Below are 12,413 nucleotides of genomic sequence, written 5' to 3'. Positions count from 1 at the left end.
ATCTAAGCAATCGATGATAATACATGAGTAATATGAGAATTCAAAGTGTTACTTGTCTGTATGCGAATGCCCTGGTATATCCGTGATCCTTCCAGGTTCCTTATTAATAAGATTCAAAACTCTACGAGGAAAATGAATGTCCACAGGTAATTTATAAAGTTCTAGGCAATATGAATAAATCCACAAAATGCGTTGTAACAATCCACAGATAAAGTCACAATAGTTCTCCCAATAAAATCTAATATGGCGCAGTACGAGTTTTGATATGATTAATTACAGGTCTCATTACAGCTCTGATTTAGCCTTGGACAGCTGGAGTATATATAGCTAAACCCTAATTCAAGAAAATTGGAGAACCTTCTACTTCTAGAAATATCTAACTAAAAACAGTAAACAAATAAACACACAAAACTTTCTGGAAATAGATCATTCTCGATCCCTACTTATAATCAAAATGTTTACAAACATGTATGTTTATACATGTTAATATTCTAGAAAGCTCTATAACCTAAATTAATGGTATGATGGTATGGCCTTAGGATGTATTGATAATATAGCTATAGGAGTTATCTCCCTTATCTAATAGCTACATGTATTAAGTGTCATACATAACATACCAAAAACATGTGTAAGTACATAGAAGATTGGGAAGCTTCATGTTGTCCTGACTGATGAGAGGGAATGCGGTGTATAGGCATTTCCCTTAGCTACAACTTTATATGTATAAGTGCATTTGTTTTCAATAAATTATTTTGTTTTTCGTACATGAAAAGTTTAAATACCTTTTATTTCATGGTCCGATAAATACCATTTTTCCTTCCCACTTCCCGGGATAAAACGTACATTTTAAAAGACCTGAAAAATCCTAATCATTTATCAACATGGCAAATTATCCAGAGGGTTAGATTTCTTTTTTTTTTTATTTATGTGTATTGATTACCCTGTTCAGGAATATATTGGGGACTAGGCCCCTTAGGCACTACTAAGGTGGTATTTACCTGCCCCCCTGATTTGAGGCTCACCCCCCCACCATGACGGTGTTTCCAACTTTTCTAAACTTATGTTTCTTAGTGACGTGTAAATGTGTTTTATACTGACTTTATTATTCAATACTGTATGTAAGCTATAAAGAAGACTATACCGGTATTCACTTGTCCACATTACCGCCATTTGTGATAGACAACACGTCTAAGGTTCCAAGCTTTTTTTATCAAGATTTCTGCAGTTTATGTCAACGCCGTGTTTTGTGTATAGGTATATACACGTTCCTAATATCTTATGTAAAGAAATAATGGATCTGTACATTCCATCATCATTTCATGTAAAAGTCATGGATGATGGAATGTACAGATGCAGTAGTGAACCTTCGATAATATTATACTCAATCATACAAGAATACACATTAAGACATATGCATTTAGTTCCACTTTTATTATCAAACTCGACATTATATAACTTCACAAGGTAAAGACAAATGACCTTCCACTTGACTTGGGGTATTTAAGTGAAACGACAGAGAAGTTAATACGGTCAAGCCTGTTATTGGTGGCCGACGAGTTTTATACATATTAGGAAAAAGAATAAATGTTAATGGCACGAGCAAAATATGGTAAACTTTACGGGAAGTCAATTTTAAATGACGTCACAAATGCATTGATAACCTTCATCTAAGGAATATGTGATGATGTGATACAAATCTACTGTCCTTGCTAGTATTGTGTGAAAGAATTTGTTTGTGCACTTTCTGTAAACGTTAGTATCTGACTGTTAGTTGACCACCATTTCATATACATGCGGGGTCTCTCCTTGGTCATGAGATATAGATGTGTATCCAGGTTCTGTGATGGAGAGTTCTGCAATGAAAATCTCAACATAAAAATCATGTGAGAAGATCTAGTACATTGATGGAGGGTACATTGTAACCAGTGAGATTTGATGGGAAGTTGTATAGTGGTAATGGGCATAACAGAATAACCGATATATCATTAGAATACCTAATGAAACCATACAGGGATTCGTGTGATACAACCTCTAAGGCTGAGGCACTTCAAGCATATTTTGTACTGATACCGAAAATTAATACTTATTTGTGTTGTCATCATTTAAGACTTACAACATTACTTACATGTCTTAGTGCTGCATTTGTATCTCTGCAGTCTTCGCCTGAAGATAAAAATAATTATTATATATCCCATATTGAAACTTCCGAATAATTTCCCAAGATGTGTGTATTCAGATTTTGCATAGTACAGAGTTATGTCATTTGCGGGTAGGTATCTATTGTGATATCATTACTTTGTAAACACAAATTACGTAGTTTTTTTATCTGAAATATAGATGACGTTACACTCACACAAACATTACGTGACAATCAATACCTACCCGCAAGGATAGATAACTCTAATATAAAAATGCAGAATAATAAATCAATATGTAGACATATGCTGCTGATTAATTGATTTACAACACAGGGTGGTTTCACAGTTAGATTATCGATCGAAATCTCAAGTCACCGCTTTAAAATATTTATTTATTGATTTATACTTATAGTAACGATGCTATGGATTATTAAAACTTCATTACAATTTATGTTTTTATTAATGTGAGTATAAATACCTACCGAAGACATAATATCACTACTAACGCGGTGGTGAAAGCAGCGAACAAAAGACCACAAATAGCAGCCAGGACAGCTACAGTTATCTGGTTAGAATGGTCTGTTAAAATGTAAATCAACAGTGAAAGCTAAGTTACTATTGTTTTACCTGTTTTTGTTTTGTTTTCATGAATAATGTTGAAAACATTATACCACATATATACGTGTTATACAGAAATAAACAAAATACAATGCAATGATTAATATATCTCTTAATTGTTTTATGATTTATATTCGGTAAATATGAGTTAAAGATGCAAACTATACGTGACCGTTATCCTTATGACCATTTATCTATACAAGTGGTAAGGCAGTGACCGTCGTCCTTATTGCTATTTACCTATATCCGTGGTAAGACAGTGGCTGTCGTCTTAATTAATATTTACATATATCCGTGGTAAGAGAGCACCAGTCGTCTTTATTTTTATTTACCTTTATCCTTGGTAAGATAGTGTCTGTGGTCATTATTACTATTTACCTATATCCGTGGTTAGACAGTGTCTGACGTCCTTATAACTATTTACCTATATCCGTGGTTAGACAGTGTCTGACGTCCTTTACAACTATTTACATGCATGCGTGCTAAGACAGTAGGCAGTAGTCATTTTTAATATAAACCTGTATACTTGGTTATACAGTGGCCGTCGTCATTATTAAAATGTATCTATATCGGTGTTTTAGACAGTGGCCGTCGTCTAATCTATATTTACCTTTATCCTTCGTAAGACAATGGCTGTCGTCCTTTTTTAATATTTACCTATATCTGTGGTAAGACAGTGGCCGTTGTCATTTTTTTAATATTTACCTATATCTGTGGTACGACAGTGGCCGTTGTCTTTTTTAATATCTACCTATATCCGCGCTAAGACAGTTGCCGTTGTCTTTTTTTAATATTTACCTATATCCGTGGTAAAACAGGGGCCGCCGTCCTTATTACTATTTACCTATATTCGTAGTAAGTAAGTGGCCGTCGTCCTTTCTGATATTTACCTGTATCCGTTGTAAGACAGCGCCCGTCGTCCTTATTTACATTACAAATATCCGTTGTAAAACAGTGGCCGTCGTCCTTATTACAGATATTGTCCTTGCATGTATCAGGACAATCAGCCCCACACACCACGCCGTACTTTCCAGGATAACATTCTAAATATAACAATGATACCAGGATAAATGAGTCTCAAACAAAATAAATGCTTTTTTGTTCATTTTTGGTTATTTAGGGATACTACGTTTCAGGATAACATTCTACATAGAACAATGATACCAGGACAAATAAGTCTTAAACACAATAAATGCTTTTTGTTCATTTTTGATCATTTAGGGATACTACGTTTCAGTGATAGACAAAAGATGGATGGAAGTAAAATTTGTTTGTTAAGGCTAAAAACTGATGACATCATCGAAATTACTGTGCAGGCGATACATTTACGCCAGGTTTACGTCATACAAAATTTCATTATTGAAACATTTCTCATTTCATTTTTTTTTTTCATTTTGGTTTGTAAAGGACCTTGTTCGTTAATGGGAAAACAATACGTCTAAAAGAAACATATATCATGTTCTTTTTAGTCTGAGCCAATAAAAGTTCCTTTTCTACCAAAACGACCAAACATGTTTCTGTAATTAGCTACTTACGATTAGTTCATGCGACTGCTATATTTGGTTTCATAACACACAATTGAAAAATCAACAATTGCTTATACATTGTCAGGGTTTACCTAAACAGTGTCCGGTTCGTTGATCGCACTCGAAATCTTTACATGTTACTGGGCAGGTCAAGGAACACGATTCTCCGTATCTCCCAACAACACAACCTACACAAATCAAACAAGTTTCTAATACAGATAAAAACCGAAATATGCCTTATGTTGTGATGCTCACTCTGAGAATGACAAGTAAAGTTTTGAAAATTGTACTATCGTTACAAATGTGCTGGATTATGTAAACATTTACTACGATGTGATCTATATTCTTATTTTTCGGAAATTGGAGAATCTTAACTAATAAAATTAATCGCAATTAAATGTACTCATAAACATTTTCAAACGTAAATCAAGATTGTTATATTAATGTGATTGAAATGTGTATTTCGATGTACTCTATATTCTGAAAACATCATAAGAACGTTGTTAAAAGGGTGAATTCATAACAAGTTACAACAAGTATTGTCTTAGCTCAATTAGCAATCAATCTGTTTATTTCACCTTTTAATAAAACCCTTGTCCAAATATAAATATAATTGCAATTGCAATTATATTCGGTTTAACTTTTTGGATCGATGTATTCTTTCTATGTCAATAGTCCCCAAGTGGGCCTCGCGGGGGTGGAAGGGGGTGGGAGGGGGGTGGGGGTGGGGGCGGGGGGTGGGTGGGGTGACATTTTGTTTACCAACATCTTATTGTACGGGATGTCCCATAAATCAGGTTACACTTTCAAAATGTTATTTCTTTAGATATTTTGGTAAATGAAGACATGCAATCAAACGTTTTTATTGTATGCATATAATATAAAATAAAAATTTAATTCTGCTGAAAACCATTGGGCGTCATAATAAACGTCATCATTTTTTAAGATAATGGCAAGTGGGCTTATAGATGTACTGTGAAATGTTTTATACTTTAAATACTCTCTAAAACAGTGTTTTTGGTCAGGTAATGCCCAGTTCTCAACAACTCTATTTTTTTTTCTGCTAGAGTATTACCAGAAGTACAGAAAATAATCATCAACACCAGAAAATGATGTCCAATGCAAAAATAAGCATTACAAATAAGAACAAATCAAATATCAAGAGTAACGTCGTTTTTTTATAGCATTTTCCAAAGTGTCTTTTTGTAAAAATCATTGCTAAGATTACCTAGATCTGTTTGTTAAGCTGTTTGTTAAACTAAATGTTAATTTATGAAATCTATGACTGCAGTCTTTTTGGAGACGAAAATATACATATATGAAACCACATCTTTTACCCGAAGCGATGCATTAATGGTTCAAATATCCATATGCCCACAATTGTTGACAAATAAAGCAAACGGGACAAAGCTAACATTTCTAAAGAATTTGCCGAGTCTTCCAAAACCTCAAGGCATACAATTTTATCAAAAGTTTGAAAACTTATTAATATCAAAGTAACAAAATCCAAACAAAGAATTTTAAACCAATGCTCTTCTCTTTAAAATTGGGAATTGCATAAGTTCTTTATGTCCTTTTGGTAAAAAAGTATCCTGAAACCATTGAATATCTGTTTGGTAATGTGATAAAACTTTAAGCAGATATTTGCAGACATTTAAATTTAATATGAAATGGGTAAAACAGTTAATTGTTCTCGGAACATTCAGCTTATGTGATGGTGATTAAAATACAGATGATTTAATTTTAATTCTTATTATTGAAACAACGCTTAAACTATAAACTAATATCACTTAAGTTTTTTAATAAAAACATTAAGGATATGTGGGAATAACACTTTTGCTGTATTATTTTAGCTAGTATTGCCTTTTCATAACATAGATATCGTAAATTTGCATACAATGTTTTACAGTTCATATCATCCAAATATTCCTGCAGTAAGTTAAAAGAAATCCCCAGACATGTCCATGTTTCCTGTGTTGATTACATTAGTATAATTATAGTGGATGTTTTCTTTAAATTTAAATCTAATACCAATGTGCTGCTTTATTACAAACTTTGGCAACTTGTCATCTAAAGCTCTCTCCTTATATATTTATTGACGTTTTGTGTACTGTCTTGTTATGAACAAGTAACAAAATCAATGTCCTTTATATATTCAGGGCAGTTCCTGATAATATAAGATATAACCATTTTTTTCATTGATAAAAATTATCAAAAAATATTTACATTGAAACCATTATAATGTAGAAAGAAGACGTTCTCTATCAATAAAGTATACATACAATGCAAAAACGTTAACTTTTAATTACCTATGCAGTGTCCTGTGGTCCTTTCCACACAACATGTCCTTGCAATTTCCATGGCAGTTCTTATCACATATTTTCCCATGTTTTCCTGCGATGCATTCTGCAAATAAAAATATATGTCACAGTTTTTTAGAAAGACATTGCCTTGTTGTAAGTTATATACATGTGGGACGTTGTTCTATTACCTGTGCAGTGGCCCTGTATCCTTTCCACACAACTTGTTCTTACAATTTTCAGGGCAGTCCTGATCACATATATCGACCATATTTTTCCAGCGATACAGCCTGCAAAAGCAAATATAGTAATAGTTAAACCATTACAAAGTGGAAGGAAGATTTTTTCGCCCGACCATCACTGATTTTGTCATCGGTTTTAGGAGTGGTGAGATTTCTTTGTCAACCCATAGGTATGACAGATTACACGCGCTAACCTTTTGAACCTGAAGACAATTTGGTTGACGTCATGACCCATGCGTCCATTGTCGATGACGTCATCAATAATGACATGCAGGCGATGGAACCATGCTCCATGTTGCAGCGAAATTGAGCTTTATGTTCTGTTATAACTCTCCTCTTTTTCTTTGTATTGGGAGAAAAAGAATCATGCCCTACCTATGTGGGTGTGTTACGACAAAATCACAAACCCTCGGGGAATTCCTGAATGTCCAACCCTCGGCAAGCCTGGGGTTAGACGTTCATGAATTACCCCCCGGGTTGTAATTTTGTTGGCACGCGCTCTAGGTATGGAAATATTTATTAGTCCTTTTTAATCTAACGGATTCCTTTTCGTGCAAACTATTCTTACAATTTCCCGGAACAGTTGTGTTTACATTTGATGTCGTGCTTTCCAGTAATACAATCTGAGAAATGAAAACAATATCGACAGGTGATTACATTAGCACGTGACTTGTCAATGTTTTCCAGCTATACGAATCAATTACCAGTGTACTAACAGATAAGAAACATTTTTTCTTTTTTGAGGTTTTTTTCTACGTATTTAGTGATTGACATTTCATGATTTATTGCATTAGAAAAATAAATTTAGAAATGCTGATTAAATGCTGATTAAATTAGATAAAACTCAAAATATTTCATTTATATATTATAAAGAAAGATCAAGTTATGAATGTGATGGGAATGTCGATAATACAATTTTTTTACCTTTTTTTTAATTTTGAATTTATTCGGATTTGTTATTCAATAACACAAAAAAAACAAGGTAAAAGCCAACATTCCGTTTTTCGTTCGATATTGAAAAATAAGATATATACACTCAAAAAATGTTGTCTAACATCACTTTTTCCTTAATCTTTACTAAATCACGTATTAGCAAATTTTAACCTCCATCTTTAAAGAATGATTTATGTGCAATCAATTTACGAAAAATGTAAATAATATCACGATACCTCGAAATGTGTTTTGACTTGCTTTGTCGCACTTAAACTTCATTAAAATAAATGTCAAATTCCATATTTCCTTATTCGAGATTATAAATTCATTAAAAATATTACCATCGGCCCAGTTGATATTATTTCACAACCATTAACAATACAATCAAAAGTAACACCACTTTTAATCAAACATTTAAACTCGGATTATATTTTCACCTACAATATTGTAGCAATTTCTACTGAATTTCTCTCAAAGTCCACAAAGGCAATATGAGGAGTAGTTATATTGTCATGTTGCACCGTACTTCAAACAGGTAGAAACAAATATAGTCAAAGTCAAACCGTTACAACGTAGAAGGAAGGCATTCATATCCTTACAATCTCCAGGACATTCCTGGTCACAAGTAATAACATGTTTTCCAGAAATACATCCTCCAAAAATATATGTAGTAATTGTTAACAGGGGGTTTTGTCCTGTGGTACAGTATATGCATGAATGTAAATTACCTAAAAAAGCAACTAGTTAAGCCCAGTATCCTTTCCACACAACTTGTCCTCACAATTTCCAGGGCAGACATGATCACATACATCACCATGTTTTCCAGCTATACATTCTAACAACAAACAAATAGAACTTAAGGATAGTATATGTTTTGAAGTATGGGGTTTTTATATCGCTCGCGTAGAATAAATAATGACGAAGGTTACTACGTCCCTCTTGTCATTATTTTAAATTCTAGAAAGGAATATATAAACACCATTATTGACCGAAAAAAGGTCCTTATTTTTATGTGAGATGTATTGTTTGTTTACACTATACAGTAATCCTGTGTCCTTTCCGCACACGCTGTCCTTACAATTGAGAGGACATTGTTGTTCACAGGTGTCACCATATGTTCCAGGGATACATCCTGGAAATAAAATATGATTAAACTTAGTAATGCTCTACCGCATACTAAAATATGATTAAACTTAGTAATTGCTCTACCGCCGACAGAGCATAAATGGTACCCATTTTTAACAAAACTAGGTGTTTAATCGTGTATATATTCATGTCTAATTAACACAAAAATAATGTAAGATAATTTATTTTGCTTTCGGTGCATGCGCAATCAGTACTTCATTTCATATAGGACATAGTGTCATGCATTTTTTTCGGATGTAATTTATTATTTATAATATTTTTTATCTAGTAGTAAAATTGGAAGCTCAAATTTTTCAATGGTGGTTATGGTGTAAAATAAAAGTAAATTTTGTTACTGATGAAAAATTATAATCTTTAATGAATAAATGGTTCAACGATTGAACTATAATATTTACAAATGTGTTTGAAACAGTCCTTTTATTCAGTAACCTTCTTCAAATGATATCAGAGAACAAGTTTTACAATACATCAATAATGATGTGCAGTCAAACGGAACTATGTTCATGTTGCGGTGAAAATGCTTGTTTTTTTTTGGCTATTATCTCATCTTTTTCTTTTGTGTACGAGGGAAAAAGAATTATTCCCTGCCTATGACAGGGTGTGTCAATGAAATCAAAGGCCTCCATGGTAATTCATATGTCCAACGCTCGGCAAACCCTCAGGTTAGACGTTCATGAATTACCTTCGGGTTGTGATTTCGTACCGAAACAAAAAAACTTTACTTTAAATCTATTACACAAGATATTATATTATGATACAGTCCAAAGCCTTCCCAGAGTGTTTTTAGAGTAATAACTCGCCTAAACAATGTCCTGTGTCCTTTCCGCACAAACCGTCCATACAATTGGATGGCAATTCAATTCACAGATCACACCGTGCTTTTCAGGAACACATGCTAAAACACAGAAATATCTCTCTCATAATAAATTTTGCATTGTACAAAGTCATGCTAAACTTGTTGTGTTGATTACGATCAATATAGCGATTGATGTATTATAATTTATTTTAATGAATGACATTTTGTGCAGTTCCCACTAAAATAGACTTTGGGTTTACAAAGATATTATTGATATTAAGTCAACGATGAGAAATTGACAAAAATGACAAAATGGCCTCACCTGAACAGTCCCCATTGTCTTTATCACAGAGGCTATTAAGGCAGTTGGTAGAACATTTCATGTTCACATCTAGGACCATATTTCATAGGAATGCAATCTAAAATTAAAAGCCCCTGTATAATTAGTCGGTTATTTATCTGAAGTATCAAAATTTCATTTTTTATAATAGAAACAAGCAGAACAAAATGACGGCGCCTTTTTAAAACGACGCTTCTGATTGGCTAAGATAACAGCGTAATAATTGCCATAGAAAAAGAAATATCATTTTTGAGGAGATTGTCTTTTGAAGACACAGTAATCTATTCAATACATCCTTTTGAATTTATTTTTACAATAAGTATTTCCTTACAAACACTACAGATATAGTTCCCCAGTTTATATTCGTGAACAGTGTTTAATTTTTATATCACCTAGATTGCATATAGATTTATAAAACAGAGTACTACAGATAATGTACTGTCAATTTTCAATATGCTATTCATATTAGAATTGTCGAAAGGTAATCACCCCTTCAGCTAGATATTTGCCAATAAATATTTTTTATTTAGTTTTTCTATACTAAATCTATCTCTCTGATTGGCAGATTTTTTTTCCTTTATATACTTTGAAGAAAAAAATCGATGAACGGCGCAAAAGTCCGGACGTAATCATGACGTCACACACTAAAGACGTCGACGTTGCGTATTGATTTAGAAAAAAAATATCCATTTGAAAAAAAAAGAGGCGTATGCTTGAATGTATTTTTCTGTCATCAAAACTAAATTATAAAGCCCCATTGATGTAACTATTTTTATCTTCCATAAATGTAGGTGAATGTAAATAGATTTTGTTTGCTAATATTTGCTAAGCGGATTCACACAGTTTTTGCTCAAACAAAAATTTCATTCAACCCCTCTGATGAAGTATAAAATAGTAACATTAGATGCTCAATTGAATGCAGTAATTCTCACCAAACAATACCGGCATTGTCCTTATCACAGAGACGCCTAATCATAGCCAATTAGTATGATCAATCAAGTTCACATCAAACACATGATACCATACAGATCACGTCGTAGGAATGCAATCTAAAAACAAATGCACAATGACATTCGTTTGGCAATTATCTCTGAAATTATTATGTAGAAATTTAATTGTTTCTGTTTGCTTAGACATACATAATCATAGGTAAACAAATTTGCAGTTGCCGTTGTTTTTGCTGGTATAAAAAAAGGCGGATTCAATCTTAATACGTTAAACTGCTAAAGCACCAGCTGATGTTTTTAAAAATTAATTTATATAAACAAGTTACAGAAGATGCAATTAAACAGATGAAATACAAGGTTGTTTTCTACAGTATACAAATAGGATCATTTGGTTCTATGTCCCTTAGTTTTGTATAAATAAGATATTTCTAATATTCTAATATTTTACCTGATTCCTACAACCTGCATCACGTCCCGGTGACCCTTTCTCACACCACATTGTCATTACACAGTTTCCTTGTGCAAGATGAGGTTGAACAGCCGATCCACCGTAATAGTCCCTGAGAGACAATCTAAAAACTCGCTAAACGTCTAATCTCAAATTGGATTAGCGTTTCAAAACGAATGATCATAGCTTCAATCAGGATTGATAAGCAACATTGTATGATAACATGTTAGTATTATATGGTTTATCGCAGATGAACAATAAATTGTTTACAGTTAATACACAAATTTTGATGATCGATAATAAAACATTAACGTATCAATTCCAATGCAGAATGTAAGCATACTAGCGAAATACACACACCTAAATAAATGCAGGCATTTTGTACGTGTATAATGCGTCTTTTTGTATCTCTTAAAAGACACTTCCTTTTTTTCCTTGTAATAATTGCATTAAAACATTGTATTTCAAAAGTTACATTGTGCTATTTGAAAGTTATAAAGTTACTTTGGAAATTTCCACATAGATAGGTCCCTGCATATGCTATCAGTGTTTACATGATACAAATATATGAATGAAAGCGTTTACATTACATGGAGGAAATCAATGTTTTTTAATATGTTATTTTCATGAAAATAGTTGGTTAACTGGAGTCCACTTAAATCTGCCTATATTCATTAGGAAAGCTTATATTACGCAAAGCGAAAACCCCTAGCAGTTTATGCAGACTAACCTTAAACCATTTGATAAGGGTTATATAAATTCTAGAAATGTTAGTAACTTACCTAGAGAGCATAAGCACAAGTCGGGAGTGGGATAACAGTTCCCGAGTCCAAGATAACACACCGAGAAGGACCAACTGTGGCACAATCGTCTCGGTGAATTTCTTCCAGCAGGACATCCTGTTTTAATATGGAACATAAATGTCTTAGAAACACGTGAACAATCTTATCTTTGTAATGTATACCGTTTACATGCGAAA

At 33.0% G+C, this 12,413-nt stretch overlaps 1 pseudogene; it reads right to left on the bottom strand.

Annotated features, from left to right (window-relative positions):
* Nucleotides 1-2,117: 2,117 nt before the first annotated feature.
* The window catches only part of LOC138326125 (cell death abnormality protein 1-like), a 31,282-nt pseudogene continuing 20,986 nt past the window's right edge, over nt 2,118-12,413 (bottom strand).

This window comes from Argopecten irradians, chromosome 6 (assembly GCF_041381155.1).
Source record: "Argopecten irradians isolate NY chromosome 6, Ai_NY, whole genome shotgun sequence".
NCBI lineage: Eukaryota > Metazoa > Mollusca > Bivalvia > Pectinida > Pectinidae > Argopecten > Argopecten irradians.
The sequence above is the reverse complement of the archived record's forward strand: the minus strand, read 5'-3'. Positions and strand labels throughout refer to the sequence as shown.